This window comes from Mus caroli, unplaced genomic scaffold, assembly GCF_978045245.1.
Source record: "Mus caroli unplaced genomic scaffold, Mus_caroli_1 scaffold_19, whole genome shotgun sequence".
Classification (NCBI taxonomy): Eukaryota; Metazoa; Chordata; class Mammalia; order Rodentia; family Muridae; genus Mus; species Mus caroli.
Window position 1 is genome coordinate 62,106,357 of NW_028227274.1, and position 22,921 is coordinate 62,129,277.

General features: G+C 37.5%; 1 protein-coding gene across 2 annotated transcripts in view; it reads left to right on the forward strand.

Annotated features, from left to right (window-relative positions):
- Wdr7 (WD repeat domain 7) overlaps positions 1-22,921 on the forward strand; it is a 272,930-nt gene that overhangs the window by 118,777 nt on the left and 131,232 nt on the right. The window lies entirely within an intron of this gene.

Here is a 22,921-nt window from a genome sequence, read left to right on the forward strand (position 1 = left end):
GTCTCTTGAGGGTTAGGTGCATCTTCTCTGACTAAACCCAGACCCAGCAGTCCTCTGCTGTATATGTGTTGGGGGCCTCATATCAGATGGTGTATGCTGCCTGGTTGGTGTTCTAGTATCTGAGAGATCCCCAGGGTCCAGGTTAATTGAGACTGCTGGTCCTCCTACAGGGTCACTCTCCTCTTCCCCCTAATTCAACCACAGGGATCAGCAGCTTATGTCCACTGTTTGGGTGCAAATATCTGCATCTGACTCTTTCAGATGCTTGTTGGGTCTTTCAGAAGGCAGTCATGGTAGGTCCCTTTTTGTAAGTGCTCCATAGCCTCAGTAATAGTGTCAGGCCTTGGGGCCTCCCCTTGAGCTGGATTCCACTTTGGGCCTGTCACTGGACCTTCTTGTCCTCGGGCTTCTCTCCATTTCCATCTCTGCAGTTCTTTCAGAACAATTATGGGTCAATGTTTTGAATGTGGGATGGCAACCACATCACTCATTTGATGCTCTGTCATTCTGCTCTATAAGTTCCCTCTCCCCAATGTAGGGCATCTCATCTAAGGTCCCTCCCTTTGAGTCCTGAGAGTCTCACCTCCAGGTCTCTGGTACATTCTGGAGTGTTCCCCAACCTCCTTCCTCCTGAGGTTGCATGTTTCCATTCTTTCTACTGGCCCTCAAGAATTTTAGTCCTTTTCCCCCACCCAGCACCCAATCATGTTCCCCTCTCTTCCCCACCCCCATCCCTTTTCCTTCCCATGTCCCTTCCTCCCCCTTGTGGTTGCTTTCTTCTCCCTCCCAAGTAGTACTGAGGCATCCTTACTTGGGCCCTTCATTTTGACTAATTTTAATTGCTGACTCTCCACACTCATTGTGCTCAATTTCTTTGATTACATTGAAGATAAAAACAGACTGGATAATTCTATTGAAATTAAAGTGTGATTTTTTTTTTTGGTGGTCTTTTTTTGTTTTGGTTGTTTGTTTGCAAATGCATAAAAGTAGTTGAAAATATGACTAAAATCTCTAATTATTATTAAAGTGAGTAATAACCAAAAATTTAAAAAAATGTGACCAGAAAATATCAGTAAATTCTTTGATAAAATAAATTGAATGTAGGATGTTACTTCTGTCATAGCAATATGTAGCAGGTCTGTTACTCTTGCCACCTGAATGCCGTTCACTGGGAAGAAGTTGAGAGAACTCAGTGTTTTCCTCCGGTAGCTGAAGAGCTTATGTTTTAGAGCTGTACCCTTGGGCAGTGGTTTTGAATACATTTTGCCTAAATAGGAGAGCAACAGATTTTCCCATGATATGAAATGATGGTGTTTCCTTGTTACTTTTTAATACAGATTTTTTATTCTTTGAAATTATAATTGTAACATTTCCCCCTTTTGTTTTCTTCCCTCCAATGTCTCCTACTTGCTCTCTTTCAAATTCATGGCTGCTTCTTCTCTGATACATATAAACATGGATACAAACATACATGCATATATGTGGGGATATATGTATATATATATTTCTAAATATATAATTAGAGCCTGCTTAGTCTATAATGTTACCAATGTGTGTATAATCGTCTGGATCATACACACTTGGAATTGGATTAATTGTTTTTAACATGTAAGTCTTCTGGTAAAAATATCATCTGATTTAAATATAAATGCTGTTAGGAACCTCCAAATTTTCAGAAACCATTTAGCATTAAAGAATACAGTTCCTTTCAATAGCAGCTAAAGAGAACCATTCATTTGCAGATGCTTTTTAAGTAGGGAGATACTTTTTAGCTCCTTTTTATTGATTTTTAAAAACAGTGCTCTGGATATGTTCTATCTTAAATACCTAGAAAGCTAAAGACCTCCCTTGTAAATCGTAGTTGTTTCATTTCTTGCAAAGGAGAACTTTTCAGTCGTAGAAGAGATCCGTGAATATTCTTCAATAAAGATCATTGTGCGCCCTCAAATAAGAAATTAATTAACAATTTAGAGCACACAATTACAAACTCATGAGGTTGTATCAAAGCTTTTGACTATATTCTTACAAGTTTAATTCAGCTTTAATGTAAGTCTCATTTGGAGAATTAATTTGTGCTGCCTACCATGTATTTTAATCTGTTTAATTTGGCTAAACATGTGTGACGAATGGCATTTGTCAGTTGATTTATTTGCTTCACACCATGGGTACTAGAAGCAAGATTGTTCAATATCCAGAGACTTTAAATAACCAAAAAAGCCTTCGTTAACATGTTGTCAGAGCAGCGAGCATGCTACCGTCTGGTGATTGTTCAGGCTGCCTTTAGACTGCGTGACTTGATTAAGCTGTGGTATAGATTTTTGTGACAGTTTAGAAGAAAACCATATTTCTTTTTATTGACTGGAATCCTATATAAATTGCATTATGAAAAATATGGTAGATGCATCGAGAAAAACCCGTTTTGAGCACAGTCTCATTTTGGGATGAGCAGCATTGTTGAGTCACAGCACTGCAAAAACAAAGGCTGTCCAATACCTGTGAAATAAAGCTCAATGAATATTTTTGCTTATTTTAAAGGAATTGCTAATAATATGTTCTCATGAACTCCCTAGAAATTATGTAATGATATAATTTGATGTATTTAGGTTAATGTGGGTAGCTATTTAATTTTATTTTTGTTGTATGTATCTGAGAGTTATTCTTAGGAGTAATTTGACCATTTATCAGTTGAAATGCAAAATATAATTTCCTATTTTGCTAAAAGCAGGACAGTTGTCTCTGAAATGATAATTTTGGCTGAGAATGGATGAGGTACGAATGTTGTTTTAGGACATTTAAAGCTGAACCTAGTGGCTTTTGTTAGTGTTTGCCTCACAGAGGTGAGGAAGCACGGGAAAGCCGCCTAAGTGTGGGGTGTGATCAATGGAACTAATTAAGTGTATTTGAAATGAAGAGTACTTAATTGGAAGAGAACAGCTGGAAAAACTGGGAGAAAAAAAAATTGAGTCTTGGTGGAGACGATTTAAACCTTCGCCATGTCATTTAAACAATATGCCGCTGCTATTTCTGTCTTTCTTTTTAAAGCCAATACCCATTGATCAGCACTGCAGAGCAATGCCTGTGTGCTTGTGAACATTCTCAGATTCACTTACTATTCCGTCTTAGCGGTCATCACAGTCTTAACTATGTGGCTTAAATTACATATCACGTTTATTTGGGTGTACCGACATTTTTATGTACAAAATATTAAAGCTTATATTTACATTAATTTTATATCATATAGTATACATGGGAAATATGCTTTCTTGATGAACTTACCTCAAGGCTACCAATATTCTATATATTGAAGATCTTTTGTTTTAACCAATAATATTATTAAGGTTATTGTCCTATATACTTTCGTTAGCATTGCAACCTATATAGGTATACTATGTAGTCTGTATTGTAAATAATGTTTTGTTTTTGGCATTGTGGTTTTATTAATTTATTATTCATGTAAGCCTTCCTCCTGTTGATTGAGAGAGCCTTCTTTTCTTGATGTCCTCCACCCCCGCTGGCTCATGCACTCTTTCCATCTTCTCCTCCATGAGGTTTCCTGAGCTCTGACAACTGCTACATCACTGCTCTGAGAATGCTGGTGACCTTTGACTCCTTTCCCTATGAGATGTTCAGTTTGTCCTTATTATATTAAGTAGGAGACAAGGCATTAGAGACAAATACAGTGATTTTCTTAGAGAGACAAATGTGGTTATGAGTAAAGCCCTTCTAAAATTCCTTTTAGTTTGAAAATTTTGAAAACTGTATGAAAGGTAGTAACACTTGGAAGATCCAACCTCAGATCTGCAGAGCAATGCCTGTGTGCTCCAACCTCAATTAGGATGCTATGTGTGTGTATATATATTGTATCATGAAGATACCTATATAAAGGAAAAGTTAGTCACACCGAATGCCCACTTAAGAATCAATCCTGCTTCATTTAAAAAAAATTTTTAGAGGTCAGTTTTTAATGAGCTTGCCCCTATTAGTACAATTATGTCATATAAAACCATAATAATACTGGTCTTAAAAAAAAGAAAAAATGTAGTATTCCAATGATTCCCTAATGATAGCCTGCTATACTCATAGATCAGGGTCGTGTTCAGCCACCTATCATGAGAGAAGCTCCCTCCTGCAGCAGATGACCCACAGCCAAACATTATGCAGCGTGAGAGACCTTGGAATACTCAGCAATAAATGGAATGTCTCCATCAAATCCCTCCCCGTCAGAGTCTCTTAGTTTGATTCCATGGAAACATTTAGTCATGAGCAAAAGTAGTATTTCTATATATTTTACTTTGAATAGTATATAGAAGTCTAACTAAGTTAGTGTGTGTGTGTGTGTTGTGTATATAGTATTGTTCTTTAGAACAAGTCACTGAAAAACTAGACAGCAATACATTTCTTCATGGGACTTAGTAGGGGACAACAGACAATAAAAATAATAATTAAACATACAGTGTATAAGATGAGGCATGCTACAGAAAAGGGGTATAGAACAGTAGGATAAATTAAAATGCTAAAACTCTTTATGGATCAAGAATTGTGTGCCTGAATCTTACAAAATCATTTTGTAATAGATACTAGTATTGTCCTTATACATAAATGGGGAAATAAGCTTGCAGAGCATTTTTGAGTCTTGTACTTGACAGCTAATAGTCCTAGAACCTAACATGAGCCCCACATGATTGAGAATTATTAACCTGTACTGTCTCACATTCTCAGTGAATGATTGATTTAGGAAGCTCTCCCTCCTCCCTCCCCCTCCCTCCCTCCATCCCTTCCATGTGAAATGATACCACAGACTAGGTGTATGCTTATGGGCCCCAATGAGCAGTATGGTGTGTATCCTGTCTCATTGTGAAGTGAATGGAGAGCAACAGAGGCTGGTTATGTAGCCCAGCATGCTTAAAGCTTCAGGTCTAGCCTCCAGCACCATAAGAAAATTAAAGGTAGGCCAAAATACTGTCTCCTTTGGGAAAAGAAAAAAAAAAAAACCCACTTATTTCTTCTTTAAAATTTCCAACATTATTTAGAACTACTCTTATAAGATTGCAAATAGAAACATTTTTTGTTGCCACTGCCTTTTTTTATTACTTATGTGTTAAACAGAAAGCTCATTGTTCTGCCTGGTTTTCTGAAGTCATCACTATAAAACTGACACCTTAACAAATATTCATGTATTAAAGTCTCAACATGTCTGTTAAGATAAAGCTGAAAAGAATGTCTGGTCCGAGACTAAATATTGATTTGCTCATTTTACTGCTTACTAAAGGGTCTATTCATAACATATTCTTACATTTTTTTTTTTTCTGATTAAAAGATGGGAAATTTGCCATGTTAAAGTCCAGATAAGCTGCATTGGGGGGAAAAAAGAGGAACATTAGTTATTCAGTGATCAACATTACTTTCCTAACACCAAAAGAGAGTCTCTGTAAGTAGCAAGAGTTATTCCTGTGTCCTTTGCCTTTCTCATTTTTAAACTTATAATTGACAGTGGAAAAGGAGTGTCAGGAGTACTAGATCTATATAACTCTTTTAAAACACTGTCTGCTCTTTTATTTCTTAAATTAATTTTGCTTCGTGATTTTTCCTGTTCCTTTAGAGATTATCATATAATTGCATCATCTCCTTCTCTTGCCTCCCGCTCTACACTCCCTCTCCTATGCTCTCTTTGTTCTCTCTTTCAAATTGATGGCTTCCTTTCATTACTATTTATTAGGGGTATATATGTGCATGTCTACACATATGTATCCCTAAGTATAGCCCGCTCATCTGTATAAGGTTACTTGGATGTGTGTTTTCAAGGCTGATGGTGAGGTATTGGATAGTCAGTGCCCTGGAGAGGACTATTCCTCCCACTTTGAGCATTCCTTAGTTGTCCGTCATACTTTGTGCAGTGTTGAAGACTCGTGGCCTGCCTGCCCTACCCCATCCACTTTGGCATGTGTTATCTGTTGGTGTTCCCCTTGTTCATCTCATGTTTCAGCAGTCCTGTTGGTGAGACTTTCTAGGTGTAGCCTCTACCATTACTAGGAAACCCAATCTCAGAACAAGCTCCCTATTCCTGTCAGTCTTTCCGCCATGTTTCCTAAGCCTTAGGTCAGGGAGTGTTTTGTAGATGTATCTGTTGAGACTGGGTTCCCCAGCTCTGCATTTTGGTTGGCTGTGGATTTCTGGAATGTTCACTTTGTGACAAAGACAACTTTCTTCGATGAGAAGTGAGTCATAAATCACTAAATCGCAGTAAGCTGCCACTACCCATTCTTTTAGCTTAGACCTTTCCTGTGAAGTCTCCCATGTTCTGGCTCCTGTGCTCACCATGCAGTTTCTGAGAACAGATATTAACAGAAGCTGGGACGCCGTAGTTCTCATTTTCCTTTCCTTACTTTACTCTTCATCTGAGTAAGAGAATACAAATTAGAATATTTATATTTTAATGTTCGATCGCCTTCAGCTGTGCATTAGTGGATAAACACAGTATTTCTAAATATGGTATTTGACAGTTTCTGAGAAGACTCACAGCATGTTGTATGCTGTTATGTGAAGTCAACATTACCTTTCCCACATATCCCTGTTTTGAAGTTTATTTAATTTTTTGTTTTAGCTATCAGCTGCATCACGTCTGCATCTGCAGCCTCTGGGATGCCTCAGCTGAACTCTTCTCGCCTGCATGTCCCATAGATGCTTAATCCAAGCCTACTACCTAAAGCCTCGTCCAAAACAAGCTGCTTGCTATTCCTTCCTAAAGCTTATTGTCCTTTACATTTTTACTATGCTGAGGGCATCATTACTGGCATAATTAGTTATGTCCAACAGTGTCCACCTCTAGTTTGTACTAATTTTTATAAACTGTTTGCCTAATTATCTCATTTCCTAGAAATATCCTAGGCCTAGATGCTTTTTTTAAAAAAATATTATTTGTATTGTTCTGTTCTATAGCTTTCTCCCCTGCTCCTTACCTTGCCCACATCCACCTCAGGTCTGTCTTACTTGGAGAGTTTCAGCGCCTGTGCATTCCTTGTCACTTTTGTTAATTACTGGTAAGGGCTGCCCACCAGGGCTAACAGATATTCCGAAGACTTTTCTGAGATATGGAGAGCCCTTCAAGGAGTTGACTTATCCCCATACCCATAGCTACTACAGTACTTAGCTGAGTTCCCCGAGAGTAACCAGCGTTCACTCTGCATGAGTCTCTCTGCCTCAGCCGTCTCATATAGGTAGGGGTGATGTTCCAAGATGCCTTACAAATCCTTCCTGCCACATGGCCATCTTTGTGAGTCCTTCTGGGTCGGCTACATAGGCTTTCCCACTGTTTTCTGTACTCTCGCAGAATAGTATCATGGACTTTTATATTTAAGCATTTCACTTGCCTTTGAGAGACATTCAGCGCTATGTGATTTTTAAGCTTTTTGCATTTCGAGCATGAGTCAATGCCTAGATATGTGACACCTCCTTGATAAATTGTTTAATAACTAAATGATTGAATTAATGAACCTGGAATTTTTCTTTATTTGAAGTAGCACTCATTACATACTATATGATTTGTAAATGTATAGACTCATATACATTTACTCTAGCTTTACTTTTCTTATGTGATATATGCATCTTTTCTCTACCCCCAACCCCTTCATCTTAATTGTTCTTTAGTGACCCAAAAAGTTTTTGTAACAAACTGGTGGGGGATTTTGGGCTATTTCTTGACAACTTTTCTGTATTGTAAAGAAAGAGACTGGAGGCAGATATTAGAAGATAGCTAGCTGCATGAAACTAATCACAGTTGATTTGATTTTTATTAAAAGTATATCTTCTCTTGGAAAAGATGTTTGCAACATTAGGATTAGCATGAGATGTGCAGGATTTTATTGGGGGAAAAGGGACAGGAAAGGATAGCTGAAGACTGGGGGGATTGTAGCTGAAATCCTGACATGTGCGGAAGGTTGAGCAGCTGTTGTGGGTTCTGAGGTGCAAAGAAGTCTGTTTCCAAGCGCCCTCCTGCAAACGTGGACTGCAGGGACTTTCCAGGTTTATTGTTGGTAGAGATGACAGTTCTGCTTTCATGACAAGCTGTGAGTCTGTGTTTGGTTGCTGCCTCTTCTCCTCCACTCTGTGCATTCCCAGACTTTGCCATGGTAACTGTTTCATGTTAACCATTGGATGTGGCCCTGTCAAGGGAATGAAGTCTCTTGTTAATTTCTTGGAGTCAGAGGTTAGCAGGATAGCCATGTGTAATGTGAGGATTGGAAGCCTACTGCAGAGGAAGCAAGGTGGTTTGTGTAGAGGGAAGAGGTGTGGAAATGGGCTGCCCCAGGAAGTATTGCAGCTCTTACAGAAAGTCCGATAAATATATGGCCCTCAGGAGGAGATACCAAGGTACATCTGTGAGTATGTAACTTATGGACACTAAGAAAACTTGCTTTCTTCTGTCTGCTGAAGGATGCAGTCAACACATGCAGATGCTTCAGTTTATTTGACTAAAAGACTAGCCTGAGAGTGTTTCCTTGAGGAAAGTAGAATATATGAAGGTGGGCCAGGATAAATGATGTCATTAAATGACATTTCAATGTTTAATTTCTCAGTGAACAAATTTTAGGCTACTATAATGAGTAATCTACTTAATGTTGATATATTTTCCCAAGAATGTGTTTGTACATTCAAGTGAATTAAATATTACAAAGCATCAGAGGTGCTGTAGCATGAATTATTTTAAACAACAGTTGCCTTGGCATCATATTTTTCTTAATATTTTCTAAACAGACCCAACCTCATTCTGATAGGCACTGTTATTTTTTTTTAAGATTTATTTATTTATTTATTTATTTATTTATTTATTGTATGTAAGTACACAGTAGCTGTCTTCAGACACTCCAGAAGAGGGCACCAGATCTCATTATGGATGGTTGTGAGCCATCATGTGGTTGCTGGGATTTGAACTCAGGACCTTTGGAAGAGCAGTCAGTGCTCTTAACCGCTGAGCCATCTCTCCAGCCTGGCACTGTTATTTTTTAAGTATACACATATAGGATATTTGTATGTAATTCTTATATATAATTAGTGCAATTGTAGGAAACTCACATACACTGACACATTTAACAATGGGAACTTAATAACACCACAGTCGACTGGATTCTCTTAAGACCTAACATGCATCAGACTATGGTCTAGGCTTTTTAAAAACCTTATAACAACCCATGTGACACATCTTCATTACCACTTTATTTGACAGAAGTAGGAAGTGAATAGCGGCTCACTGATAGGCAATGGTGAAATGAAGATTTGAATATAGGATGCATGCCTCTAGATTGTAGACTTTTGATTGGAAGGAATTTGCCTGAAACTAGATCATTAACTTTACAACAGAAAAAGGAAACATATATTTATTTATCATATATTTTCTTTTTATATGATACAGCAGCTTTAATTTTTCATTTTAATCTTAGTTTACCTTTTTTATATAGCATGGGAAATATTTTAATTTTTTTAAAAAAAAGTCTTCCTATTTTATAAACACAGATTCAATACAGGAGATATTTTTATGTAAATATGAAACTATACAAATATGCACACCAAAACATAAACATGATTAACTTGCATGTTTAATTGCTTATTCAACTTCTGTTTAGCTTTGGGTAACCACAGAAATTGTTAATTGGGTAAGATTGTAGGAGAACTATTTCAAGGGATAAAGGCTCTTTCCCTGTGAGTGAATAATCTTCAAGATGAACTTAAGTTTCGTCCTCTGTGAGCTGTGAAATGCCTCAGAGAAGGAACTGCACTGTGTCAGGTGCGCTTGCTATTGTATTGTATTGTATTGTATTGTATTGTATTGTATTGTATTGTATTGAGTGTTAGGTGACGCACCCTTGTAATTGATATCAAGCCCATATGACCAAGAGTCGTAATTCATGAAAGGAATGACAACAGTGTCTATAACTCACAGGCTTCATGTCACACCATGAGTAATACTTCTCCTGGGCAAGCCATAGTAAAGGGGAGAAAGAGGTTTTCAAGTGAACCTTGGTTTTGAAGAGCCTTCCTTGGCACCTCTTAGTGACTCTGAACACACGAGAAGGTCATGAAATTTGCCAGTCGTGTTGAATCATGATTTTATTTTTCAATGAAAGCCAGTTATCAGGCATAAAATTTTTCCCCTTAATTTAGATTTGTAATCACAAACAAATGGTAACAATTATTCAAACCCCTGTCCAGGCCTGTAACAGAGAGAGTGGCTTTGGCGAAGCTGCCATATTGAGGGGTCATGAGGAATGAGACTTCATTCTCACTCAGGTCATCATGGTCATTTGCAAGAAGCTGATTTTATTTACTCTATTAATTATTACTTTAAAGTAGAGTTTACTGTTAAGGTCAACAGAGTAAAACTCTTGATGATAAGCCTGGTTTAGTTAATTCCCTGTATATGGTTTTTCATTTTATTTAACAGATAATTTTGATTATCCACAAGTTTTGAACCTCCAGAGGTGAGATTCTCATCTAGTTCTTCTTTTGTCCTTCAGTGGTAGTCTAGATGACCAGTTTCCAGACCTCTTCCTCTGCTGTTTGAAACTACTCCAACTTGTCAGTGATACTCTTTAGAACATAGTCCAGAACCAGCCAGGCTACCACTTGATGATCAGTCAAGTATTAAAGAGCTATTGCTTATTTTTTTCTGGCTACTATAATTCTGATATTAAATCACGTAACTAAAGAAGCTTATCTATAGCAATTGCCTAACTGCAAGTTGTTACATGACTTGTCTTCTTGAATTAGAAAAAGGATTTGGTACACATCCTTTATGGTTTGTATCTTTTTTTTGTTGAATACTTGGGTTGGAAATCTTTTTTTCCTGTTCATTATATGAGCTATTCCTTCTACCATTATATGTTCTGAGAATATGATCACCAAACCTATGTTGTGTCCAGTTAATAAAAACCTGGCCCTCATAGGTAGGAAGCTATTCTACTTCATCATCGGCCTTCAAATCTCTCAGTTGTGGCCTTTCATACCATATAAAGCCACTCGTTTGTAATGCTAATCAATTCAAAGATCGATTTTTTTCATAACAATATTCCCATAAAATGTTCCAAATACTTAGTGATTTCAGAATATGTTGTTTCTTTATGAACAATATAGGTGGAAGTTAGTGGATTTTACACTCGTGCTCTTGTGCCTAAGCTACATGCATATGAAAAGTTTAAAAATTATTATTGATATACTTTGGGTTCTGGTAGAGATGATTTCATTTTAATTAGCAACCAACAGCAATAATCAATCATCTTGTGGGTTTCTAAAGTTATCTCAGTTGATGTCAGGATCTGCGTATGAGGTGCAGGGTCTATCAGGAAATTATCCATATCTGAACTGTATATGAAACTAATACTGATGACTATCTTTGCTTTGATTATCTTTGTGAATACTTATTGATTGTCTACTCATAAGGAAACAAACAGACTTGAAATTAAAACTTGAGTTTTTCTGATTTTGAAGGTTATACTACTAAGGCCATGTGAAACCAGGTCATCTTAGGGTTCTGTACAGGGTCAGTTTTAAATATCAGTTTAAGAAAATTTGGCTTGAGATAGAAAACTAAGGAATCATTTTATAATGATATTATTACTTCAGTTCTATTAGATTTTCAGATATTTGCATTTGACTCTATTTATACTAATTCATTAAGGCAGTAAAGAAACATTCACATTTATAAATATGCTTTATACTTTTCAAGACTACTTTAAATCAAATATGAGCTTAATTTTAAAGAAAATTAAGGAGTAGGATATGGGAAAACTAGTTGGAAAGCATTGATAATCATAAACAAAGTGACCTCAGCCTATTAGAACATTTTATTCAGTGGCACAGCCAACTTAACAGATATTTCTTTTCCTCTTCACATTCTTTCTGAACTAGAGTTGATGCTTTTTGAAGTAGAAGTGGCAGGTGCAGAAATCTCCTCTGTGGGTAGAAGTCACCTACATTTAAGTGAAGATACACAACAAATGAAGCCATCTGCCACTCCCAGCCAATAGCCTTGCTCACTGTTGGGAAGGGCTGGCCCCATGAGTCAGCGGCTGGCCAGGGCTCCCGCTGAGGCTCGTTTCAGAGGGTGAAGGCAAACCCTGTCAGGACACATTTTAAGATGTGACTCTCTCACCAGCCAGTCATATGGAGATCAAAGACCTTTTAATTTGCATTTAATTACCCCTTGAAAAAATGTCCACCATATCCAGCAGGAGCTATTGTATAAAAACAACCACATATGTATGTGGTCTTTTGAAATCTGAAGCCCCTTCAAATGCTAAGATAAAAATATTCTTTCTTTAACTCTTGTCATGCTTTCCCCATAAAATCATGAGTGAAGAAGATAATATGAGCAGCAAAGGCGCATTGTATTTTAAGCAATTGATGCTTTGTAACAATTTCCATTTTTTGAAAGGAGCCTTTCATCTAACACTTCTAGAGAATTGGTTTAGCACATTTGCCAGTGTGAATTCTTTTATTGGCATATAATTTCCAATTAAAATCATAGTATGTTTATTGGAAACAATTTTGCTGGAATTTTAACACTATTGTAATCTTTACTATTATGTTGGTTTTTTGGTTTTGTTTTGTTTTTATAAATTATTGCAATTTAACCACAGCAATCACAAACTCTAAGAATTTTATATCTAAAGGTAATGTTGTGGTCCAGTGACCAATTGACAGCTGTCATAAAGCAACTTGTCTTAGAGTTGATATTATGTGAGTGAACATTGTGCTATGGTTGAATAATAGATGTTAGTGGTGTTAAGAAGCAAGTTAATTTGAGTTCTTTTAATTAGATATTTTCTTTATTTATATTTCAAACGTTATCCCCATTCCAGATTTCCCCTCGGAAAACCCCCCTCCCCTCCCCACTTCCTTCCCCTGCTCACCAACCCACCCACTCCCACTTCCCTGTCCTGGCATTTCCCTACACTGGGAATCCAAAGACCACAGTTAATCATTTGCTTTTGAAATACAAATGGAGCTATTGCCACTAGTAAGGTTACCTTATCCTTGGGGGAGGAGTGTGAAGACACAGAGATAGTCACTGTGTGGATCAAGCTTTCTGTGGATATGACCTATGAAGAGATCTAAAAATCAGTCATTGTGACCATGTTGTGAGCCATTTGATCAGTGAGAACAGAAGTCTATTGATTAGCAATAACTGACATTTAAAAATAATCGTGTAGAAAATGTTATTGGATTTATTAATGTTTCTCATCAGCTGTAATCACCAACAGATTCAAGTAAAAATGTCACAAGCGGAATCTGTTTAACAGTTGGCTGTTATAACACGTGAAACAAGTTATATAACCTCTAATTTTGATGAGTATATTAAAATGCCATGTTATCAAATCATTCTGAGTGGACTTAAGAGAAAGAAGGTGAAAAAAAAAAATAACCAGAGAACTGCTTTACAAATTGAGATGAAATTCAAACAAAAAGGTAACAACTTTGAAGTAAACAGTTTGGCTTGTTTTTAAAATTCAGAGGACATTAAAAGTTGACATGTGAGCAGCCTAGGAGTAAGATAGCTTTATACCCATGTAGGAACAAAGGTAGTTTCTATTCAGAGAATATGCTGAGGTCGCTGGGTGTTTTCACCTCATGACACAGCATCATGCACAGAGGTGAAGGCATTGTTAGCAGTGTTATGAGGGTTACACACAAGAAAACTCTGAGTCTGTTTGAATCCATTTTAAAGGAATCAAAAGGAAATCAACATAGGAAGATGTCGTTCAATCTGTATTTAACTTGTATTTATTCTTGAAAGATTTGCTTAGCTTTCCATTCAGAAGTTTTGGCCTGTTTTAAACAAAAGCAGGTTATATCACCCAGGGACTTATAAGTCACTGTACTGTGTGAACTGACTGGAATAGATGTATGGAAATACATTACAATCACTGCTTGCGGAAAAACCAAACAGGATAAAGATGGCCATAGTTTTCCTAGCATTTTTTTTGCATGTCTGCTGATAACATATGTATATAATACGTTTAGTAGCAAGTCTTTTAACCTACTTTAGATATGTGTTTATTATATTTATTTTTGTTTCAGTCTTGAGGATCGCAGCAATATGAATACCAAAAGAGTACCTATATGTAAGAATCCTTTTATTTTGCTGCATATACTCAAAAAGTAGAGAATCTTTCTATCAAGATATCTCAGTGGGCAAAGACCAACCTGAGTTCAGTTCCTGGGATTCTAGTGGTGGAAGGGGAGAGCCAGATTCCCACAGCATGAGGTCCTCTGACCCCCATACTTGTATAATGTGTGCGCACACACATATTAAATTAATAACTGTAATAAAATATTAACTATCAAAGGCTTAGACACAGACTGTATTTTAAGTGAGGATAAACAGGTTCTCATAAATTGGAACCAGAAGGAAAACCATCTGTATTCTGTATATTAATCTAATACAAGTAGTTCGTATAAGTAGAATCAAATAAGTGTTGTCTTACTTCGTTAAGTATCATGCCTTTCAGACTCATCCGTCTTGTATGATCCCCTTTCTGTTTAAGGCAGAACAGTACTCCAGTGTGTGGCTCTACCATTATTGGTAATAGATACTTAGCTCCTTTTGACTATTTTGAATAATGTTGCTGTGTATACTAGTATGTACATATCTGGCTAAATCTTTCCATTTAGAACTTTTAGGTCCTTTTCTCTTCTTTTAGTTTTACACTTAGGTTAGAGTTATTGGAGCATGCTGTCATTGTTGTATTTTTAATTTCTTAAGACCTGTCATATTGTTTTCTACTGTAACTGTTCTGTTTTACACATCTATCAGTGTCTGATGGTCTTGGTCTCAAATTGTTGTGTCTCATTGGAGTTCTGCCTTTCATTTCCCCAGTGATTTTTAATCATATGGCAAAAAGACATAATTATTTATTACTTTACCTTTGTAAAAAATGGCTACACCATTCCTAATCTTTGTGTTCAGTATTAAAAGAACTTTCCCCTTACTGCTTGACTTTTTTCCTCGTCATCTAGGAATGGCTATTTTAATTTTTTGAAGTGAGCACACACAGCATTAAGTTTTGTTATGGTACTTAAAGAAAAGTTGCTCATGCGGTTCTCCTCCCTCCCCATTTCCCTGGCCCATCCTTGTTCCTGCTTGGCTCCCCTCTTCTGCGCTCTCATTGTCATACCTCCCATTGCTCCTCCTCTGCTTCCTTAGCACCCTACCCTTCCTGTGCCCTCCTTCCTAGTTAGTAATTGTCCATTTTAACGATCTGTGAGGTTTACTAGTTTACAGCCTAACAAAATAGTCTCTAAAACAATTAAAATACAAACTGAAATGAAATTTATTTTCTTTTGACATGCAGAATAGAGATATAATTTTAGGTCTTTAAACTTGGAATATTTGCTTCATCTTATGAGTGAAAGGAGGTACAGCTCCATAAGTAGGATCCCATGGTCGGTGTGACAAGGCTAGCTAAGCACTGTCCCAAGGGAATGCAGCGCTGACTTTTCCTGTGCATTTTCTCTGTTTCTGGATAGGATTTGGAAGTGGATGAAGTGAGCAGGTGCGTCTTAGTTGTGCAATTACTCTAGGTTCTTTGGAGAAGAGATTTCTGCCAACTGAAAGATTTCCTTTTTTGATACTACTTTGCTCAGTTACCTGTAAACAGTTACAGAGTTCTCTAGTTTCTTGCCATAGGTCTGTCTTTTTAGCATTTTGAACATCTTTTCTTTTATCAACAGTACAGTTTAGAAGGAGGAGACAAGACTTTTTACAGAATTTCGTTGCTATTCTGTGACTGTTGTGTCTAATAGATTTACTGAAATCATGAATCAAATTCATAGTTGAAATTTCTGATTTATCATAAAAATTCATTTTTATAAAGAGGACCTAACCATTCATGTACTATAGGTTCCACTAAAACTCATTTCTATTTAGAATTATTTTTACTTATGCATATTAATGATATTAGTAAATATAAATACTTAACACAAGATTGTTTAACAGTTTTGTTCAATCATATGTTCATTTTTAGTTTACATTGTTTTCAATAAAATACAAAACACCTTAAAAACATTTTATGCTGTGAAAATGCTGTCATGAAAGGAAGAATTTAAAATTTGCACAAAATTGTAGTACACAGCCTAATTTGGTCGTTGGAGATTTCTCTTTCCTGGTTTTAAGTTATACTTTCTTTAAAAGAGACCTTTGAATCATCCTGTGTTTAAGAAACTTCATTTAGTATTGAAGAGGGTGAACAGGAAATGTCTTCTGTGTACTGATTTACATACTGGTGCCCTTTTAGTTAGCTGGTAAGTATTTTAGTAAATGCTTGGATCCTGAGGACTCTGGTTATAGATTTATAATTTGATGCTGTTACTGGGAAGTGTTAAAAAGTTGGAAATGAGAGCTACTTGGAGGTAGTAGTCACTGGTCTGTATCTTGTTCTCTACCTCCTACTCGTTCTGTCTCTTTCTGCTTTTGTCCCACCACTGTGAGCAGCGCTGTTAACAGCTTCTGCTCTTAAGGTATTTATTCCTTCTTCTCTCAGATGTACATCAATGGATCCAGCCAACCATGAGGCAAAAATAAAACCTTCGTCCCTTGAGTTATGTCAGGTATCCTGTAATAGTGTAAAAAAAAAAAAAAAGACAAACAAACCTATTAACGCATTAATGAGGAAAATATTTCCTTCCTATTGCATGCAGATACTTGTTTTGAAGGAATAATTGTTAAATAGTATCTAAATACAATGACCAACGTAAATGGCTTCAAGTTTGTACCGATAAGAACTTTCTTTGTCATCTTCCTGGCTTAGTTCTCATAGATTTACCCAAGCAGACTGTGTAATAGCTCTTGCTAGTAAATGGTGCTGTTAGGTGTTTACTGTTCTTTTTCTGCAGTCTTTATTGGAGTCTAATTTGTCCCGGTGCTGTCTGAAAAGGTGAGGATAGTGTAGTGCACACATAGATCTGAAATGTTTCATGTTGACCTGCAAAATAGTTTGTGTGCAGTAACTTTCCTAAAGATGCTATCTTCCTGCTCCCTGTTGTTTGCTAGATAATTAAATATCTTCTCTTCCGTGTTTCTGAGTTTCAGTCTCATATCTGTTTTTCAACTTTTAAAATGGCAATGTCTTCTTTAAGCCTAATGTACCCTTTTAAAAACTGTTTTTTGTTTTTGTTTTTGTTTTTGCCGACCAAGCATTTACTTCCTTATTGGCTATTCATTCCTTCTAACGCTCTGTTACCTGCCCTGCCCAATATTCCAGTATACGATCATTGGTGACACTGTGTTTAGTATTATTCAACTTAGAGGAGAGATAAGGGCTCCTCACTCTGGGCCCTGCTGCCTGTTTTCTCAGGAAAGTTTCCTTTAACTTGCAGGATGTGGTTATTCTGCGTTTCTTGTTCTTCTCTGGTCCCTTCATGGCCTCTTTTGTGCTGTTTCTCATTTTCGATGGGTCTTTGTGTGTGAGGGTAGATGTGCACATGTACACTTGAGCATGCTTGTCCCCAGAGGCTAACATAGGCATCCAGTCCCCTGGAGCTGAACTTACAGGTAATTGTGGATCACCTGGAAGAACAGAATGAGCTTTAAATCACTGTGCATCTTTCCAGCCCCAGGTTCTTATTTCGTAGAAGTCAGCATGCTGGGGGTTGGGCCCACTGTCATCTTTAAACTTCCTTATATTCAGCCACTTACCCATATTCAGAATATTCAGCATCGCTCTGGGTTATCCACTCCTAATTGTTTCCCCTGCCTTCAAAACAATTGCCTATGTCCACTTTCCCACTTCTCTTTGAACCCATGGTTACCATCCTAGCCGACACCACTGTCCTTTCTAGTGATTTCATTTTGCTGGTGTTACCTCTGCCTGTCTCCCAGCAAAGTATCTTCTACACGGAGTGATCTTTTTAAATGCCTATTGAATCTTGCCACTCTTGTTTAAATCCCAAAGATGATCCCGTTGGAAACTTGGATTTGAATTCCTTCCTTGGCTCACAGGTCGGCTCAGGACCTGTTCCCTGCTCACCCTTCACTGCCCACCCTCTGCCTCCAGCTGCACGGTGTTTGTTTTGTTGATTAACAAGTCTGGCTGACACCTTAGTGATGATGCTTCTTCCTCCCAATTGGAAGGGAGCCCTCCACTGCTGTCACTGCCTGACCCACACTTTGAGTTTGTTTACAAAACCTATAATGATCTAGTTCTTTATTTCCTTCCTATTAACTCTGATACACAAGTCACAGGAACTGGATCATGGTTACTTGTTAGCCATGGAAGTGGATCCTTTTACACACCTGAGAAAATGGAAGACGTTCGATAAATATTTGAGCAGTAGTTCAATTAACATCTCATTTGCTTATTGGTCACATATAAACAGATTATCTTAATATACAACATTTTCAAAATGGAGCTAACTTTTCTAACACCAAACAGCTTTCTTGATGCTGTGTTGTTCATCTACTGTACTTCCTTCCATTCACCATTTGTTCACGTTGGAGTCCTACACATGGTCTGTGGCCATTACTGCTTCCTCACTGCTCCCAAATCTAGCTGAGATTTTAGTCGGTCTCCTCTCTTATGTCTTTCTATCCTGTCGTGCAGCCCATCCACTTTGACAGCTTTGGTACTCATGTCTATGATGAACTCTGACCTTCCAGTCCTCTCTGCTGCTAGGGTCATCTTTACACGTTATACAAGTCATGTTCCCTGCTAAGCCCGTCAGTGAGTCTTTGGTGCCTTTGACATCAATGGTTCCTTGAGTTGTCTCAGTGACCATCATTATATATCTTCCCTGCTACTTGGCTTCAATTCTTAACCTCTTTCTTTCCAGCTAGTTATCTACATATGTTAGTTTTTCAATTCTTTTCACCTGTTTACATAGTTTCCTCGTTGAAATCTTCCTATTCAACCTATCCTATCTCCTGGCATCCAACTGTCTTCTACTCAGATCTTAATACTCAGATCTTAAATGTTTTCTGTGAAGAATTTCCAGTCTGACCCAAAGTACCCTCTCAGGCAGGCCTCACTACCATTAGATTGCCTCTAGCCTAATAGCAGATACATGGGTGGATAGATATCCCTAATTATCTATTTATTTGTTCAACTTCCATTTTGAATTTTGACCTCTATTTTCCTTTTTAAACATTTATTAGTTTTAATTATATGTTTGTGTATATTTGCATATTGGCATGCGCACATGAGTATTCATGCCTGTGGAGGCAAGAGGTGTCAGATCCAGATGTGTCAGATTTCCTGGAGCTGGAGTATGGGCGGTTATGATCTGTCTGATATGAGTGCTTAGAGTCAAACCCAGGTCCTCTGGAAGGGCCCAATGTGCTTAACCAGAGTTCCTGGCCCATCAATTTTAAACATGTATCTGATAAAGGATTTAATATTTAATTAATTAAAGAGTTCTGAACTTTAGACTTAAATATACCTGAACTCCTGGTGATGGTATGCAAAAATGTCAGATGACTGGTCAGTCCTCTGGAGGGGGAATCCTTAATGATGGTTCTTTGGAGTCATTCTCCAACAACTTTAATAGTCACCAATTATGGTTCCTTGACACGGCATTGACGTTTAACATAGTTTAAGCTATAACATAATACCACATAGGTTTCTTTTTCTCCTTGTCAATTATTCATGCAAATAACTCCAGGTAGATAATGCCTTTTCTTCTTGTTTAGGGAGTGTTTCACTTTTCTCTCCTCTAGCCCCTCTGCCCTTTGTAGTACAGTGGATCTAGAAATATCACCTATATTTGTCTTGAATGCCTGTGCCTATGTGATCCCTCAGTCTCAGTTTCATGGGATGACACACAACCTGGCTTATTTGAGAAAATTTGAACAAGTAGACTCATTTTCATAGACACTGAAGTCTATCTAGGCTACAGTTTTGGTTGATGTTTTGACAGTCATTTTCACAGAAAAACATCTATTTTAATCAGATCATAGCTGCCTTTTCTGTCTCTAGTCCTCATACATAAGTATGCTTAAACAATGCATCATGTAGTCTTGTTTTAATTTTTTTTTTCTTTTTCTTTTTTTTTTTTTTTTTCCAAGACAGGGTTTCTCTGTGTAGCCCTGGCTGTCTTAGAACTCACTCTGTAGACCAGGCTGGTCTTGAACTTAGAAATCTGCCTGCCTCTGCCTCCCAAGTGCTGGGATTAAAGTTGTGTGCCACCACTGCCTGTCTTGTTTTAATTTAAAAAAAAAAAAACTCACTTTTTTGTTATTGTTGGTTTGTTTATTTGCCCTGACTGTCCTGGAACTCTCTCTGTAAACGGAGCTCGCTTTCAGTTCAGAGATCTGCCTGTCTTTGCCTCCCCCCCCCACCCCCCAAGTTCTAGAATTAAAGGCATATGAACCACTCGCTGTTTTCATTTGTAAAGGTGTTATAGCATATATAATCTATTAGAACTTAATTTTATACTTAAGTAGTACCAAGATTTCTATATGTTATTGTGTCTAGCAGTTGGCTACTCACAGTTCATCCATTATTTTGGTAATCAGCTTTTGGGTTGCTAGGGTTTTTTTGTTTGTTTGTTTGTTTGTTTGTTTTGTTTATCACCATTAAAAGTCTTGGTGTTATGAGCATGTTATCCATGTCATTTATATACCTAACTATAATTTTTATTTTGATTGTATACCAGGACTGAAGTTACTTGGCATATGCAGATGTTATCTGAGATTATGTGGTTTCACAACTGCTCCAACACATACTGTACTATTTTTCAATTTTACCAATTGAAGTAGACTTAGTGGAGTATAACATAGTTCCGTTGTTTGGGAGGTGGAGGCAGAAATTTTTTATGAGCCAGTGAACAACATAGCCACATTCTATCTCAAGACAGTAACAACAAAAATACACTCTTTTTAGATAGAAGAGATTTGATTAATTCACAGGAAGGGGCGATAGATACCCTATTGTGCTTTTAGCTGCATCAGAGTTTGAACATGTGTCTTTCCTGTTTTTTGAAAGGCATGCTCAGAATTTTTCTTTTTTAGTGTGTGTGTGTTCGGAAAAATTTGGGTTTGGTTTTGTTTTGTTTTGTTTGTAGTTGCTTTGGTTTTGGTTTTTACGGTTTTTCTATTAGGTTGTTCGTATTGCAGAAGTTCTCTGTATGTCTGGAACACTAGTGTTTTATCAGTCAATAGTAGCTTCTTTCACACTATGCCTTGCATTTTAATTTTCTTTCATGAACTTTTCTGTGAAAAGTTCTTAGTTTTTATGTTGTGATCTCATCTGGGTCCCCTTGTATCCTTAGTGCTCTTTTGATCTTAAGGAAGTCTTCATACCATCATTTATACTTTATTTCACATGTTGATATTTTACCACAGTCATAGTAGCTACTAGTTTGCTAATAGTTTTGTTTGTAATGGGAGAGAAGAGTTTAATTTTCTTTTACTCACAGGGCAAACAGACACAACAAAATCTATGTTTTCAGAGTGTGTGCGTGGCCATTGTGCTTGGCCACTGTTTTCAGTGTGTGCATGGCCTCTGGTTTTATTGCTGTTGCTTGTTTTCTCCTTATTTTATGTCTGTTGCAGGAGCTTGCTGCTCTTATTACTGGAGCGTTCTAATCAGTGTTTATACTCTGTAGAGCATGCTTTCTTTTCTTTGTTGTTGTTTTCCTCTTCAGAGATGTCTTACTTGTTCTTGGAGCTTTGTTCTTCCAATAATACATTGTATAGTCAAATTAATAATTCATCACAGGCTTTGCTGGAGACCACCCTTCCCCTGTGCCCCTGCTCCTGGACAGGACTGGCTTTGGGAACAGTGCTGTTCTTTGCAAGTAAATGCGTCCTGAGCAGGCATGGAGGGCGGGGAGTTGGGAGAAGAGCTTGTGACAAATCTCTTGTCCTGTCCTTCCTTGTTTATCAAAAGGGGGGCACTGAGGGCAGGGCGAACCAGGAAGCCAGGAACTCAGGAAAATCCCTTCTGAGGAAAGTAGGGGTGGGAGATCAGGCCTCATTAATCTTCAGTTTTTAATTATTCCAGTTCTTAGGTTTTTCAAGACCGACTCTGGGCCGTCTGCATGCCCAGCATTCTGAGCTCTGACTCCCAGGTTGCCTTGTCATCTGTGGCAGAAGTCTGCGTCTGTAACTCTAAAGAGCCTGTAACTCCTACCGTCATTATAGATTCTAATAAGAATGAGACATCTTTGAAGTAAAAGACCTGTTATAGTGTAAATGTCTTCATTACTTCCCTGGAATTATTTAGACTTCTGTCGATAGCTGTCCTGATATAGAAAGGAAACTCTCGAGCAGCTTTCAGAACTTCACAAAGCATTCTTGAGGGAAACAAGACTCTGCTACAGGGGCTGCTGCCGTCTTCATCCCTTGTCTCCCATCTCCATCTTGATAGGAAGTAGGGCTTACTATCTGAGAGCACAGCTAGTCTCACATCTGCTTCCCAATGTGTGACTGAGTTCACAGCCAAGGAGGCAGAGGGTGTGTTGTGACATGTTGGTGACCTCTAGTTTCATTTCTCTTTGTATAAGGTAGCACTAAGGGGCCTATGAGAATGTACCCCAAGGAATGAGATGTAAATTCTCTGGATAATATGGCCCATAATGCTAAGTTCTCTATTGGCACTATGTAAATCATTCCAAGTAATTATTTTCCTGTGTGGCAGGACATAAGGTTCCTTTTTTGTTGTTATTGTTGTTTTATACTACAGAGGGACAGATGTACTAACTAGTGGTTTTTGATTTAGTATTTCTTCCTTAGAGCATAGAACATATTGGCAGCATTAAACTCCATGCAACACATTCAGACACACACACATGTGCATCTGTATGCATGTACTATATACATTTAACCATTGTGAAGTCTTACATATATGCATACCTGTATATGCGTGTGTATTATGTCCACACTTACTTTGTAGTACTCTGGCTTCTGTTTTAAGATTCTGTTACTGAGGGAAAG